At 45.5% G+C, this 17,327-nt stretch overlaps 1 long non-coding RNA gene across 1 annotated transcript; it reads left to right on the plus strand.

Moving 5' to 3' along the window:
* Positions 1-9,230: 9,230 nt before the first annotated feature.
* LOC134757665 (uncharacterized) lies at positions 9,231-16,318 on the plus strand. Its single transcript, XR_010131915.1, has 5 exons — positions 9,231-10,669; positions 12,128-12,704; positions 12,812-13,588; positions 14,836-14,941; positions 15,574-16,318. It is a non-coding gene; the product is annotated as an uncharacterized lncRNA (long non-coding RNA).
* Positions 16,319-17,327: the final 1,009 nt, after the last annotated feature.

Consider the following 17,327-nt stretch of genomic DNA (forward strand, 5'->3'; position numbering starts at 1 on the left):
AGGTGGGAGGATCACCTGAGGTCAGGTGTTCAAGACCAGCCTGACCCACCTGGTGAAACCCCGTCTCTACTAAAAATACAAAAATTAGCTGGTTGTGGTGGGGGGCACCTGTAATCCCAGCTACTTGGGGGGGCTGAGGCAGGAGTATCGCTTGAACCCAGGAGGTGGACGTTGTAGTGAGCCAAGACCATGCCATTGCACTCCAGCCTGGCAACAGAGTGACACTCCGTCTCAAAAAAAAAAAAAAAAAAAGATTTAAACATAATATTGTTTTAAACAATTTTATGTCATTATATTTAAAAAATTAGATACAATTATTATTCTTCCAGAAAGGTATGTGGCAAAAAGTGACTGAAGAAGAAAAAAAAGAGAGCCCAGGCATGGTGGCTCACACATGTAATCCCATGACTTTGGAAGGCCAAGTTGGGAAAATCACGAGGTCAGGAGTTCAAGACCAGCCTGGCCAACATGGTTAAACGCTGTCCCTACTAAAAATACAAAAATTAGCTAGGCATGGTGGTGGGCGACTGTAATCCTAGCTACTCAGGAGGCTGAGGCAGAGAATTGCTTGAACCCGGGAGGCGGAGTTTGCAGTGAGCTGAGATCATGCCACTGCACTTCAGCCTGGGTGACAGAGCAAGACTTCATCTCAAAAAAAAAAGGTAAATAAGAAATCTAAAATTTATGTTTTTAATTTTACAAAAATAAAAAATACATCTATTATAAGAGAACAGCTTGAGCCGGGCATGCTGGCTCATGCCTGTAATCCCAACACTTTGGGAGGCCAAGGCAGGTAGATCACAAGGTCAGGGGTTTGAGACCAGCCTGGCTAACATGGTGAAACCCCATCTCTACTGAAAATACAAAAATTAGCTGGGCATGGTGGTGGGCACCTGGGATTACAGGCATGAGCCACCACGCCTGGCTGACATCTGCTATTCTTAACTGCTCTATAAGCCTGCTGAATCACAGGGCCATAGAGCAATCACTGTTGTTTACATGCTTTTTGTCAGGCAGTTCTTATGAGCCTGCAAATGTTATATTATTCCCAACCACTGACACCAACATGCATTATTTTACTTTTTATTCAATAGGGAAAAGCCCCACGTTTTTGCTTCCAACCATCACAGTCATAAAGAAATAGTCCCAGTTCCCTGGTAACTCTGCTTCCCCACCCCTACATGAGACAGCCTTTGTGAGGCACCCCCCCATGGCTTGCCTTGCTCTTGTCTCTGGTGCAAGTGTATTAAACACCTTTTAATGGCATTCAACTTTCTTTTATGAATTAAGATCCAAGCAAAATTCAAATCGTGTTGCTGTGCTTTGTTATCAGAAATAATATGGGGTTGGGACGGGTGTGGTAGCTCAGCCTGTAACCCCAGCAAAGGGTGGTGGGAGGCTGAGGCAGGTGGATCACTTGAGGCCAGGGGTTCAAGACCAACCTGGTCAACACAGCAAAACCCCCTCTCTACTAAAAATACAAAAATTAGCCAGGTGTGCTGGTGGGCAACTGTAATCCCAGCTATGTGGGAGGCTGAGGTACGAGAATCACTTGAACCTGGGAGGTGGAGGTTGCAGCGAGCTGAGATTGCACCACTGCACTCCTGCTTAGGCGACAGTGCGAGACTCTGTCCCATTTAAAAAAAAAGTAATTGACAGTTTCATAAAAATAATACTTAATTTGTAGGCTGATCTAGGAAGCATGGATATTTTATATTCATTCCTCAAATCCATAAGCATACAATTTTATTTGCATTGTCTCTGATTACTTTCAGTAATGTTTTGTAGTTCTTTTTTTTTTTTTTTTTGAGACAGAGTTTCACTCTTGCTGCCCAGGCTGGCTGGAGTGCAATGGCGCGATCTCGGCTCACTGCAACCTCCGCCTCCGCCTCCCATGCTCAAGCGATTCTCCTGGCTCAGCCTCCCAAGTAGCTGGGATTACAGGCATATGCCACCACGCCCGGTTAATTTTGTGTTTTTAGTAGAGACGGGGTTAATCCACGTTGGTCTGGCTGGTCTCAAACTCCCAACACACTTACTCCATAATTTTCTTACACCTAAGGTTTGTCTTTAGATTAATAAATATTTAACTCTATGTAAATCAAAACTAAAAGTCTTACGTGTTTGCAGGCAGACAGGCCACATGTTCCAAGAAAAATATATAAGAAATTTGAAAAAATATTAAGAATTTAACAATGAATTTTATTTATACTCATATATAATTTTTATTATGACCATAAAAATAACCCTGTAGTAAATAACAATTTAATTGTACATTTTAAATTAAAAAAAAAAAGTGTAGAATTGGATTGTAAAACATAGGATAAATGCTACAGGTGAAGGATGCCTCACTTAATGCTGATATTATTATTATATATTGTATTCCTGTATTAAAACATGCCATATATTGCATAAATAGATACTCATGCAGCCACCAAAATTAAAATAAATTTAAATGATTAAAAACAGAATAAAAATTTAACCTACAGAAACAATATTCTTTAACTTATTTGCAGTTGAAAGCCACTGGCAAAAAAAAAAATCACTAGAGATGTTAATCTATTATCTTACTAAACAGTATATTGTTACCATCTTTTACCTATACCCTTGAGTAAGGTGAAAGAGGTTAAAGTTTGTGGCATAATAACGTTTCATTGAATGCACAATAGTATTTAACATGTTAAAAATGTTGAATTAAACTATTAACTTCACACATAATCTAAAATTTATAAATGTACTGCATTTTATTATATAAAAGTACAATCAGGCCAGGCTCGGTGGCTCATGCCTGTAATCCCAGCACTTTGGGAGGCCAACGTGGGCAGATCACCTGAGGTTGGCAGTTCAAGACCAGCCTGACCAACATGGAGAAACCCTGTTTCTACTAAAAATTCAAAATTAGCCAGGCATGGGGGCACATGCCCGTAATCCCAGCTACTCAGGAGGCTGAGGCAGGAGAATCGCTTGAACCTGGGAGGCAGAGGTCACAGTGAGCCAGAGATCGTGCCAATGCACTCCAGCCTGGGCACCAAGAGCAAAACTCTGTCTCAAAAAAAATTAGTACAATTAGTACAATAATATACTACTCATTTAATTTTAAATAAAATTAAACATGTTTTCTTCTCATGATAATGCAGATTACTCTGAACACCTACCTCATGCATCACTCAATATTATAGGTTATAAGAGCCTCTCCACTTAGATTTCTATTATGCATCTTACATTTTAATGTCTTTACTTTTCTATAAAAAAGGTAATAAACAATGCCCCCCTAATAAAAAAGAATGCCTTGCCAGGCATGGTGTCTCACACCTGTAATCACACTTTGGGAGACTGAAGCGGGCAGATCATGACGTCAGGAGTTTGAGACCAGCCTGGCCAACATGGTGAAACCCCGTCTCTACTAAAAATACAAAAATTAGCCGGGCGTGGTGGTGGGCGCCTGTAATCTCAGCTACTTGGGAGGCTGAGGCAGGAGAATCACTTGAACCCAGGAGGCAGAGGTTGCAGTGAATCAAGAGTGCACCACTGCACTCCAGCCTGTGCGGAAGAGTGAGACTCCATCTCAAAAAAAAAAAAAAAGAAAAAGAAAAAGAAAAACAACAACTCCATAAAAAAGTGGATGAAATAGGGCCAGGCTCAGTGGCTCATGCCTGTAATTCCAGCACTTTGGGAGGCCAATGTGGGTAGATCACTTGAGGTCAGGAGTTCAAGATCAGCCTAGCCAACATGGTAAAACCCCATCTCTATTAAAAATACAAAATATCGCCGGGCACAGTGGCTCACGCCTGTAATCTCAGCACTTTGGGAGGCCAAGGTGGGCGGACCACCTGAGGTTGGGAGTTCGAGTCCAGCCTGACCAACATGGAGAAACCCCATCTCTACTAAAAATACAATTAGCCGGGCATGGTGGTGCATGTTTGTAATCCCAGCTACTCTGGAGACTGAGGCAGGAGAATCACTTGAACCCAGGAGGCAGAGGTTGTGGTGAGCCAAGAGTGCACCATTGCACTCCAGCCTGGGCAGCAAGAGCAAAACTCCATCTCATGGTGGTGGACACCTGTAATCCCAGCTACTAGGGAGGCTGAGGCAAGAGAATTCCTTGAACCTGGGAGGCAGAGGTTGCAGTGAGCTGGGATCCAGCCTGGGTAACAGAGCAAGACTGCCTCTCAAAAAAAAAAGAGTGGGGGAAGGACATGAACAGACGTGTATCAACAATCATATGAAAATAAGCTCAACACCACTGATTATTAAATAAACGCAAATCAAAACCACAATGAGATACCATCTCATGCCTGTTAGAAAGGCTATTTTTAATAAGTTACAGAAATAACAGATGCTGGCGAGGTTGTGGAGAAAAAGAAATGCTTATATACTGTTGGTGGGAGTGTAAATTACTTTAGCCATTGTTGAAGACAGTGTGTTGATTTTTTTTTTTTTTTTTCCTGAGACAGAGTTTTGTTCTTGTTGCCCAATCTGGAGTGCAATCACACGATCTCAGCTCACTACAACCTCCACCTCCCGGGTTTAAGCGATTCTCCTGCCTCAGCCTCCTGAGTAGCTGGGATTACAGGAACGTGCCACCACACCCAGCTAATTTTTGTATTTTTAGTTGAGACAGGGTTTCGCCTCATTGGCCAGGCTGCTCTCAAATTCCTGACCTCAGGTGATCTGCCCGCCTCGGCCTCCTAAAGTGTGGGGATTACAGGTGTGAACTGCCATGCCCAGCCTAGTGTGATGAGCAATCCTATTACTGTATATACCCACAGGAATATAAATTATTCTATTATAAATACACATGCACATGTATGTTCACTGCAGCACCATCCACCACAGCAAACACATGGGCTCAACCTAAATTTCCATCAATGATACACTGGACAAAGAAAAATGTGGTACATATATACCATGAAATACTATGGAGTCATAAGAAAAATGAGATCATGCCCCTTGCAGAGATCTGCATGGAGCTGGAGGCCATTATCCTTAGCAAACTAACACAGGAACAGAGAACCAAATACTACTTGTTCTCACTTATGAGTGACAAGTAAATAATGAGAACACAGACACAGGGAGGGGAATGACACACTGGGGTCTTTCAAAAAGTGGAAGGTGGGAAGAGAAAGCATCAGGAGAAATAATGGTACTAAGCTTAATACCTGGGTTATTAAATAATCTATACAACCCCATGACACAAGTTTACCTATGTAACAAACCTGCACTTGTACCCTAAAACTTAAAAGTTTTTAAAAAGACCTATTTGTACCTTTTAAAGAGGAATCAGCCAGTAATTTCAAAGATGATTTTGTTTATAAAACATAATCTTCCACTTGTCCAGTAAATGCTCTTCGTTTATTTATTTATTGGAGACAGACACTCTGTCTCCCAGGCTGGACTGCAGTGGTGCAGTCTCGGCTCACTGCAACCTTTGCCTCCCAGGTTCTAGCGATTCTCTTGCCTCAGCCTCCCGAGTAGCTGGGATTACAGGCCTATGCCACCACACCTGGCTAATTTTTTATTGTTATTAGAGACGAGATTTCACCATGTTGGCCAGGCTGGTCTTGAACTCTTGACCTCAGGTGATCCACCTCCCTCAGCTTCCCAAAGTGCTGGGATTACAGGCCTGAGCCACCACGCTCAGCCAGAAGCTCTTTAACTTAATTAGATCCCATTTGTTAATTTTTGCTTTTGTTGCAATTGCTTTGGCATCTTTGCCATGAAGTCTTTGCCTGCGCCTATGTCCTGAATGGTACTGCCTAGGTTGTCTTTCAGAGTTTTTATAGTTTGGGTTTTACATTTAAGTCTTTAATCCATCTTGAGTTATTTTTTGTGTATGGTGTGAGGAAGGGATCCAGGTTCAATTTCCTGCATATGACTAGCCAGTTCTCCCAGCACAATTTATTGCAAATTCTTTCCCCATTGCTTTTTGTCAGCTTTGTCAAAGGTCAGATGGTTGCAGGTGTGCAGCTTGATTTCTGGCCCTCTATTCTGTTCCATTGATGAATGTTTCTGTTCTTGTACTAGTACCATGCTGTTTTGGTTGCTGTAGCCCTGTAGTATAGCTGGAAGTTGAGTAGCATGATGCCTCCAGCTTTGTTATTTTTGCTTAAGATTGCCTTGGCTATTCAGGCTTTTTTGGTTTCATATAAATTTTGAAATAATTATTTTAAATTCTATGAGAATGTCAGCGGTTGTTTATTGGGAATAGCATTGAATATATAAATTGCTTTTGGCAGTATGGACATTTTAATGATATTGATTCTTTCTATTCATGAGCATGGAATGTGTTTTGTTTGTGTCATTTCTGATTTCTTTGAGCAGCAGTTTGTAGTTCTCCTTGAGATCTTTCACCTCCCTAGTTAGGTGTATTCCTAGATATTTTATTCTTTTTGTGGCAACTGTGAATGTGAGTTTGTTCATGATTTGGCTCTCGGCTTGAGTGTTGTTTGTGTATAGGAATGCTGGTAATTTTTGCACATTGATTTTGCATTCTGGGACTTTGCCAAAGTTGTTTATCAGCTTAAGGAGCTTTTGAGCTGAGACTGGGGTTTTCTAGATATAGGATCATGTAATCTGCAAACAAGAATAGTTTGATTTCCTTTCTTCGTATTTGGATGCCCTTTCTTTCTTTCTCTTGCCTGATTACCCAGACCAGAACTTCCAGTACTATGTTGAATAGGAATGATGAGAGACGACATTCTTGTCTCATTCTGGTTTTCAAGGAGAATGCTTCCAGCTTTCGCCCATTCAGTATAATGTTGGCTGTGGGTATGTCATAGATGGCTCTTATCATTTTGAGGTGTTTTTTTTTTTCTGTACCTAGTTTATTGAGAGTTTTTAACATGAATAGATGTTGAATTGTAATGAAAGTCTTTTCTGCATCTATTGAAATAATCATGTGGTTTTTGCCCCTAGTTCTGTTTCTGTAATGAATCATATTTATTGATTTGGATATGTTGAACCAAACTTGCATCCCAGAGATGAAGCCTACCTGACCATGGTGGATAAGTTTTTTGATTTGCTGCTGAATTTGCTTTGCTAGTATTTTGTTGAAGATTTTTACATCAATGTTCATCAAGGATGTTGACATGAAGCTTTCTTTTTTGTTGTATCTTTTTCAGGTTTTCATGTCAAGATGGTCCTGGCCTCATAGAATGAGTTTAGGGAGAGTCCCTTCTCCTCCATTTTTTGGAATAGTTTCAGTGGGAACAGTACCAGCTCTTCTTTGTACATCTGGGAGAATTCAGCTGTGAGTCCATCTGGTCCTGGACTTTTATTGATTGGTAGGCTATTTATTACTGCCTCAATTTCAGAACTCACTATTGTTCTGTTCAGGGATTCAGTTTCTTCCTGGTTCAGTCTTGATAGGGTGTATGCTTCCAGAAATTTTTCCATTTCTTCTAGATTTTCTAGTTCATGTGCATCGAGTTGTTCATAATATTCTCTGATGGTTCTCTTCTCTGAGGTCAGTGGTAATATCCCCCTTATTGTTTCTGATTATGTTTATTTGAATCTTCTCTCTCTCCTTCTTTATTAGTCTAGCTAGTGGTCTTTTTAGTTATTTTTTCCAAAAAAACACTTCCTGGATTTGTTGGTCTTTTGAATGTGTTTTCATGTCACTGTCTTGTTCAGTGCAGCTCTGATTTTGATTATTTCTTGTTTTCTTCTAGCTTTGGGATTTGTTTGCTTTTGGTTTTCTAGTTCTTTTATTTATTTATTTTATTTTATTTATTTATTTTTTGAGATGGAGTCTCACTCTGTTGCCCAGGCTGGAGTGCAGTGGTGCAATCTCGGCTCACTGCAACCTCCGCCTCCTAGGTTAAAGCGATTCTCCTGCCTCAGTTTCCCGAGTAGCTGGGATGGACTACAGGGATGTGCCACCACACCTGGCTAATTTTTTGTATTTTTAGTAGAGATGGGGTTTCACCATGTTAGCCAGGATGGTCTCGATCTCCTGACCTTGTGATCCGCCCGCCTCGGCCTCCCAAAGTGCTAGGTTTACAGGCGTGAGCCACCGCGCCTGGCCTTGTTCTCTAGTTCTTTTAGTTGTGATGTTATGTTGTTAACTTGAGATCTTCCTAACTTTTTGATGTGAGGCTTTAGTGCCAGAATGTAGTGAGATCAGATGTATTAAGTAAGGCCAGGCATGGTGGCCGATTCCTGCAATCCCTACACTTCTGGAGGCCAACGCGGGAGAATCACTTGAGCCCAGGAGTTTGAGACCAGACTGGGAAACATGTGGAAAACTTGTCTGTACCGAAAATAACAAAATTAGCCAGGTGTGCCAGCACACACCTGTGATTTCAGCTACTTGGGAGGCTGAGGTGGGAGGATCATCTAAGTCTGGGGAGGTTGAGGCTGCAGTAAGCCATGATGGTGCCACTGCACTCCAGCCTGGGTGACAGAGTGAGACCCTGTCAAAAACAAGCAAGCAAGCAACAGATATTTTATGCCCTTCTCTGGGTAGGAAGCAAAATGAACAGAACTCAGCATTTTAAAATTTAAATTTTATTTTTGAATTTTAATCTATTTATTTATGTATTTTGAGATCAGGTTATGAAACTGGCTAATTTTTGTATTTTAGGTTGAGATGATGTTTTACCATGTTGCCCAGGATGGTCTCGAACTCCTGGGATGAAGCGATGCACCTGCCTTGGCCTCCTAAAGTACTGGGATTACAGGCGTGATTCATTGCCAGGCTGCAATTTTTTTTTTAAATCTCTTGTCTTTCTGAGAGTTTCGTGGCAGAGAGTTTGGTTCGTTTAAGTTCATTCTAAATAGACATTTAGGACGTCAACTTCTGGCCTCATGGACTCTGAGGTTACAAGTCCCTTGGTCTATCACAGGACCATACACATAAGAAATAAAAAAAAAAAAAAAAAAATCGGCCCGGCGCGGTGGCTCACGCCAGTATTCCCAACACTTTGGGAGACTGAGGCGGCTGGATCACCTGAGGTCAGGAGTTCGAGACCAGCCTGGCCAACATGGCGAAACCCCGTGTCTACTAACAATAAAAAATTAGCCGGGCGAGGTGGTGCGTGCCTGTAATCCCAGCTATTCAGGAGGTTGAGGTACGAGAATCGCTTGAACCCGGGAGGCGGAGATGGCAGTGAGCCAAGATTGCCCCACTGCACTCTAGCCTGGGTGACAAAGCAAGACTCCGTCTCAAAAAAAAAAAAAAAAAAAGACTCTATCTCAATAAGTAAATAAACAAACATAACGTTTATAATAAGTAATTGTGTTACAAAGAAATACAGTTACGTACCCTAAACCAAGGTCTCACAGAGAAAAGGAAGCCTGTGCACAGACTGGGTCAACTGTGTCTTCTCTACTGTTCCTACCTCAAAGTTGGTTTCTCCCTTGTTGCCTAGAAAAGCGTCGCCCTGACTGGGTATGATTGTTCTTCGATCAGTATATGCATATATATGTATTTTTCATTCTTTCCTGGCTGATTATTGTGTGGGTGGTTGTTTGGCGCCTCCTAGCGGCCGGCTAGCAGTACAGGCCTCCTCCAGAGGCCGCTTGGGCTGACGGCACGGCTTGTGGCCCACAGGGGCTGCCACCTTTCTAGAGTTCTCTTGTCCTCTGGAGCTCCAGTGGCAGCTGCCGAGGGAGGGACAGCCCCCGCTGTGAGCTGAGCAGAGCTCGGGAGTCCTGCAGACTTCAGCAGAACAGTCCCGATGGTGCCAGAGCTCTGGCGCGTCCCTTGTGAGTCATAGCTCAGGCGTGTAGGGCTGTAGAGGGGAGGCTGTTACCGCGCTCCCGGCATGAGCTTAGTGTGGGGCTGCCCGGGCTGGTCCCCAGCTCACCGCAGCTGCGGAGGCCCGACCCTCGGGACCCACCAGGCATGATGCAGGGGGCCGGGGACACCCCCCACGCCCGGTCGCGGGCCCATGTGTGTCCTGGCCGTCTGAGGCTCTGGCCGATTTTTTTTCCCAAGTGCCCATGGAGAGTCAGGGACCGTCCTGTACCATCTTCCGAGAGCCGGGAAGGGTCCGCCCGTGGGCTTTCCGAGCGCCGAAGGGGCCACATGCTGCTCTGAGGGTGCCGCAGGTTCAGGGGGCTCCCTGCTTGGTGTCCACCCCCTCTGGTTTCCTCCTCTTCCCACCCTGCGGGTGGCTCGTCGCCCTGGCTGGGACGCGGCTGTGGGAGCGTGGTGGGATGGCTGAGGCGCGGGCGTCAGAGGGTGTGGCCCGGCAGCCCCCGTTTCAGGGGTGGCTGTGTGGTCTGGAAGTGGCGGTCCAGGTCCTGGGCCTCTCCCACTCTGCAGCGGGGAGGAGGGGTCGGTGGGGAGTAGGGGCCGGCCGCCCCCCCTCGAGCTCTTCCCCGTCTTTCTGCCGCCCGAGTGGACCAGCAGACAGTGTGGGAGAGCGCTGGGAAGGAAGGTTGGCGGAGTTACACTCCAGACGGACGGGCTCAGGCCCCGCGCGCCACACTTGGCCACACTTGGCGCGTAGTGTGGACCCGGTGGGCCTCTGCCCTCGCCATCGGCTGGCTTCTCTGTCCAGCCGCTGGGTCGACCAGATGTCAGCCCCAAGGTTAGGATTTGGCCTCCAGCTTGAAATGTTTAAGACGGACTAGATAGCGCTCGCCCGCGGCAGTACCGCTTAGGTCCAGCAGAGGGTGCGATTACGGCTCACGTGCCCTCCACCTGCCCGGACTCACCCAGGTCATCCTCCCTTTTCTTTTTTTCTTCTTTTCTTTTTTCTTTTCTTTTCTTTTCTTTTCTTTTCTTTTCTTTTCTTTTCTTTTCTTTTCTTTTCTTTTCTTTTCTTTTCTTTTCTTTTCTTTCTTTTCTTTTCTTTCTCCTTTCTGTCTGTCTGTTTTTCTTTCTTTGAGTTTTTGCTCTTGTTGCCCAGGCTGGGGTGCAATGGGGCAATCTCGGCTCACTGCAACCTCCGCCTCCCGAGTTCAAGCGATTCTCCTGCCTCAGCCTCCCGAGTAGCTGGGATTACAGGCGTGCGCCACCACACCCAGCTAATTTTGTATTTGTAGTAGAGACGGGGTTTCTCCATGTTGGTCAGGCTGGTCTGGAACTCCCGACCTCAGGTGATCCGCCCACCTCGGCCTCCCAAAGCACTGGGATTACAGGTGTGAGCCACCATGCCCGGCCCCATCCTCCTGTTTCTGCCTCCAGAGTAGCTGAGGCTCGGGATCTTTCTGTTTTTTTTTTTTTTTCTTTTTTTCTAGCCCCACTTTGAGTTTGTTTCCACGGTACATTGAGTTACTATTGTTTTGTTTTGTTTTGTTTTCTCTCTCTTATGCACCTTCCTGCACACTGAAGTTGCTGTTTTAAATTTCTTCTTTCATACGTGTGTGTGTGTGTGTGTGTGTGTGTTTAGATGAGGTCTTCTCAGTCACCCAGGCTGAAGTGCAGGTGTGTGATCACAGCTCACTGCAGCCTGGACCTCCTTGGGCTCAGGGGATCCTCCGTCTCAGTTCTCCTGGTAGCTGGTACTACAGTCACGTACCACCACGCTGGCTTTTTATTTTGCATTTTTTACTTTTTATTTTTGTAGAAATGAGGTTCTGCCATGTTTCTCAGACTGGTCTCGAACTCCTGTGATCAAGCAATCCACCAGCCTTGACCTCCCAAAGTGCTGGGATTACAGGCATGCACCATCCTGCCTGGCTGGCTGGCTATCTATCTGTCTATCATCTCTCTCTGTCTGTCCGGCTCTGTCTATCTGGCTGGCTCTGTCTCTGTCTTTCTGATCTATCTATCTATCATCTTTTTTTTTTTTTTTTTTTTTTGAGACGGTCTCACACTGTCACCCAGGCTGGAGTGCAGTGGCATGATCTCAGCTCACTGCAACCTCCACCTCCTGGGTTCAAGTGATTCTCCTGCCTCAGCCTCCCGAGTAGCTGGGACTACAGGTGCGCGCCACCATGCCCAGCTAATTTTTGTGTTTTTAGTAGAGATGGGGTTTTACAATGTTGGCCAGGATGATCTCGATCTCTTGACCTTGTGATCCGCCCACCTCAGCCTCCCAAAGTGCTGGGATTACAGGCGTGAGCCACTGGCACCCAGCCTGTATCATCTTTTTAGTAGAGATGTGATCTTGCTATGTTGTCCATGCTCTGGATATATATTTCTTTTTTAACTTTAATTATTATTTTTTAATAGAGATGCTGTCTCACCGTGTTGGCCCCGGATAGTCTTGGACTCCTGGGTTCCAGGTATCCTCCGTGGCCTCCAAAAGTGCTGGGATTACAGGTGTGAGCCACTGTGCACGGTCTGGTCATGTTTTTGATGTGCTGATTCTTTCCAGTCCAGATGCATAATCTCATGTCTGAACATTCCTGCTGGTGTCATTATGACATATGACTTTACCCAGCACCAGAGTGATTTGGTGCCCCTGCCCTGGCCTAGCCCATGGAAGGGATTGTGACATATCCCTGGACCCAGTACCGAGGTGGTGTGACTATTCTACTGCCTTGGCACTACCCACAGGGGACACTGTGACATCACTACATCTTGTACCCAGGTGGTGTGAATCTTCTCTCCAGCCTTGGCTCTTCCACAGGGGACACTGTATCATATCGCTGGGCCCCACACATAGGTTATATGACTCTCCTGCCTGTGCCCTGCCCATGTGGGCCACTGTGACTTTTGCTGGGTCCAACACCCAGGTGATGTAACTCTACTGCCTAGGTCCTGCCTACAGAAGATCTTGTGACATATCCCTGCACCCATCACACAGGTAATGTGGCTCTCTTCTCCTGCCTGGCCCCTGCTTACAGAAGGGATTGTGATGTATTACTGGGCTCAGCACCTAGCTCACATGACTCTCTGCCTCTTTCTTTCTAGGTTCTGCCCAAAGAGGATATTGTGACATGTCACTGGGCCTAATACTATGCTGACATATTCTTATGCCTTGACACTGCCCTTAGAAGGCATGGTGATTGATTGCTGGGCCCAGAACCAATGTGATGTGAGTCTCCTGCCTGGACCCTGCCTACAAGGTGCATTGTGACATATCTCTGGGACCTTTAACTATTTTATGTGACTCTCCTCTCTTACCTGGATGTTGCCCAAAAAGAGATTGTGACATAAATTTGGGCCCAACACATAGGTGATGTGACTCTCCTCTCCTGCCTGTTCCTTGCCCACTGAAGAGTGAATGACTTATTGCCGAGTTCAGCACACAAGTGATGGGATTCTTCTGCCTGCTCACAGAAGTCATTGTGACATATATCTGGGCCTATCACTGAGGTTATGTGACTCTCTTCTTCCTGGAACCTGTCCACAGTGGGGAGTGTCACATGTTGCTTGGCTCAGAACCTACATGATGTGATTCTCTTCTTATGCCTGGGCCCTGCCCACTGGAGTGATTTTGACATGTAGCTGGGCCCAGCCCCAAGGTTATGTGACTCCACACATCTTCCTGAGCCCTACCCACAGGGGGCATTGTGTCATATCTCTGAGACCTTCAATGAGGTGATGCGACTCTTTTGTTAGGGCCCTCTTCTCAGGATATTGTGACATTGCTGAGCCCAGCATCTAGGTGATGTGACTCTTCTCTACTGTTTGGTCTCTACCCAAAAAGGGATTGTGACATATCACTCTGTCAAGAACCTAGATGAGGTGACTCTCCTCTCCAGCCTGGGACCTCCATACAGTGTGTATTGAGACATATCACTGGGTCCAACACCTCGATAACGCAACTCTCCTGCATGGGGCCTGCCCATAGGGGTATTATGAGCCATCTTTCTATTAATCACCTAGGTGATGTGACACTCCTCTTTTGCCTGGGCCCTGCCAAAAAAGTATTGTTACATATCACTGAGCCCAGCACCTAGGTGATGTGACTCTTCTCTCATGCATGGGCCCTGCCAACTGGGGTGTTTGTTACATATAGCCGGGCCCAGCCCCTGGGTCATGCGATTCTTCTTTTTTTTCCTGAGCCCTACCCACAGAGAAAACTTTGACATATTTTTGGGCCCATCATTTATGTGATGTGACTCTTGCATGGGCCCTCCCCACAAGGGGTAGGGTGACATATTGCTGAACCCAGTACGTAGGTGATGTGACTCTCCTTTATGGATTGGGCTTTGCCCAAGCAGGGATTGTGATGTATTTCTGGGCCCACCACCTAGCTGTTGGGATTCTCCTCTTCTGCCTAAGCCCTGCATACATTGTGTATTGTGACATATACCTGGATTCAGCACCCAGGTGATGCAACTTTATGTCATGAGAACTGCCCACAGAAGTATTATGACGTATCTCTTTTTCTTTTTCTTTTTTTTGAGACAGAGTTCACTCTTGTTGCCCAGGCTGGAGTGCAGTGGTGTGATCTTGGCTCACGGCAAACTCCACCTCCCGGGTTCAAGTGATTCTCCTGCCTCAGCCTCCCCAGTAGCTGGGATTACAGGCATGTGCCACCATGCCCAGCTAATTTTTTATTTTTTTTTAGTAGAGACGGGGTTTCTCCATGCTGGTCAGGCTGGTCTCAAACTCCCAACCTCAGGTGATTCGCCTGCCGTGACCTCCAAAAGTGCTGGGATTACGGGCATGAGCCACTGTGCCTGGCCGACATACCTCTTTTTCATCACCTAGATGATGTGACCATTTTATTTTCCATGTCCCTGGCATATTTTGGGTATAGTGACATATCATTGAGTTCAACACCCATTGGATGGGATTATCTAGGAGATTTAACTCCCCTCTTCTGTCTGCACCCTGACCACTAGGAGGATTGTGACGAATCACTGGTCTCAGCAATCAGGGGATTTGTTTTTTTTGCATGGTCCTCGCCCACAGAGAACATTGTAACATATCCCTGGTCCCAGCACTCAGGTGATGTGACTCTTCTGACTGTATTCTGCTTTCAGGAGAGGATTGTAGCATATTCCTAATGGAGCACCAAGGTGATGTGACACTGCTGCCTGGTCCCTGCCCTCAGAGAAGATTGTGACATATCACTATCCCAAAACCCAGGTGATGTGAGTCTACTGGTTGGTCCCTATTCACTGGTGGGATTGTGATGCATATCTTGGCCCAGCTTACAGGTGCAATGATTGCTTTCATACCTTGAAACAACCGATAGCAGATACACTGTCTCTCATAGCCAGAGTTAGGAAAATGGGTAATATCTTGGGTCTCCTCTTCGTGTGAAAGTCATGGAGAATCTCTCACATACTGTGTAAAGTTGTCAAAAGGTACAGTGGATGTCCTAACAGAACTCAGCACACAGGTGAGGTTGTGACACTCATATGTATGACCTGCCAACAGTAAATATTTCATCCTTCCACATAAACATAGCTCACAATTGAGGTTCTGAATATCACACCCAGAGGCAGTCAAATGTTGGAAAATGGAATCTCATATGTGAATTCGCTCCATGCGGGGGTTGGCATCTTTCAGACCAAGATTCGGCACACCTGTGAGTCTGTGACTCCACTAAGGGGACACAGTTTGCAGGAGGGGTTGAGGTTCTTATACATGGATCCAGACCATCATTGAGATTGTGACTCGTTTACTTAGACTCAACATACAGGAAGTGTTAGATCTCATACCTAGAACAAGAAAATGTGTGGAATTGTTAATCTTATGCTTCAACCTTCATGCAGGTGTGATTGTTACATACACCTCTGCCCAGCACCTGAGTGATTTGACTCTTCTGCTTGGGCCCAGTGTACAGATGGGATTGTGCCGCATTGCTGGAGCCAGCACTTAGGTGATGTGAGTCTATTCTCTTGCCTTAGTGCTTTTCACGGAGGGCATTGAGACATCACTGGGCCTAGTGCCCAGGTGACGTGACTTTCCTCTACTTCCTGGGCTTTTCCCAAGAAGGGATTGTAATATATTGCTGGGACCAGAACCTAGGTGATGTGACTCTCGTCTCCTGCCTGGTTCCTCTTGCACATATTGTGACATGTGGCTGGTCCTGACACGTTGGTGATGTGACTCTCCTGCATGGGACTTGCCCACAGAGGTATTACAACATATATTTTCATTCATCATCTAGATGATATAATTCTCCTCTTCTGCCTGGCCCTGCCAAAAAGTGGGAGATTATGGCAAATCACTGAACCCAGCACCTAGGTGATGTGACTCTTTTGTTTGGCCTGGGCCTCTCATGTTTTGGGTATTGTAAAATATCACTAGGCCCACCACCTATGGGATTGCATGCCCCTACCTTGGCTCTGCCCGCAGGGACCTTGTGACATATATCTGCACCCATGACCTAGAAGATGTGACATTTATTTTTTGCCTGCACCCTGCCCTGCACAGGAATGATTGTGACATATCCTTGGAACCAGACACCAGGTGATGTGGCTCTTCTGCCTCTGTCTTGCCCACAGGGAGCATTGTAACATAGTGCTGAGCTCAGCACCCAGGTGATGTGACTCTGTTGCCTGTGCTGTGCTTTCAGGACAGAATTGTAACATATCCCTGGCTGAGCACTCAGGTGATGTGACAGTTCTGCTTGGCTTCTTCCCTCAGAGAAGATTATGAGATATCCATGGCTGAAATCCGGGTGATGTGACTCCCCTGCTAGCTCCCTTCTTATAAGTAGAATTGTGACATAGGCTGTGGTCAGCTTACAAGTGTGATGATGACTCTCATGTCAGCTTACAAATGTAATGATGACTCTCATGCCTCAAGTCAGCTATTAGAAGAAATACTGGCCAGGCACGGTGGGTGGATCAACTGAGGTCAGGAGTTCGAGACCAGCCTGACCAACATGGAGAAACCCCGTCTCTACTAAAAATACAAAAAAAATTAGCCGGGCGTGGTGGCGCATGCCTGTAATCCCAGCTACTTGGGAGGCTGAGGCAGGAGAATTGCTCCATTGCACTCCAGCCTGGGCAACAAGAGCAAAACTCTATCTAAAAAAAAAAAAAAAAAAAAAAGAAGAAATACCTTTCATAGCTCAGAAAAATGAGCGACATCCTGGGTCTCTCTTTGTATGAAGGTTATAAAAGATTGCCACACCCCCACACGTAGTATAATGCCCTCAAGTGTTAGAGTGTGTCATCACAGGGCACAGCACACCTCACCAACCATTAGTATTATCACCCTCACACATGGAAAGAGCCTGCTGCTGAGGTCTTGAATCTCACATGCAAACAGTCCACAGTTGGAATTGTGACTGTCATATGTGAGCATCCAGCCACAGTTGGGATGGTGACACATTTCTAAACTCAAAATCATAGGCAGATGAGGTCTCTACTATTTGGATCCAGCCAATTGGAGAAATGTTGACTCTCACACCTGGGCTTAGGGCCACAGGTATGGTCATGGGGGCATATAAACATGAAGGGGTCAGAGTGAATTGTGACCCGCATTCATACTACATAAAGCCCCTTGGGTAGTATAG

The sequence above is a fragment of the Gorilla gorilla genome, chromosome 20 (assembly GCF_029281585.2).
Source record: "Gorilla gorilla gorilla isolate KB3781 chromosome 20, NHGRI_mGorGor1-v2.1_pri, whole genome shotgun sequence".
Taxonomy (NCBI): domain Eukaryota; kingdom Metazoa; phylum Chordata; class Mammalia; order Primates; family Hominidae; genus Gorilla; species Gorilla gorilla.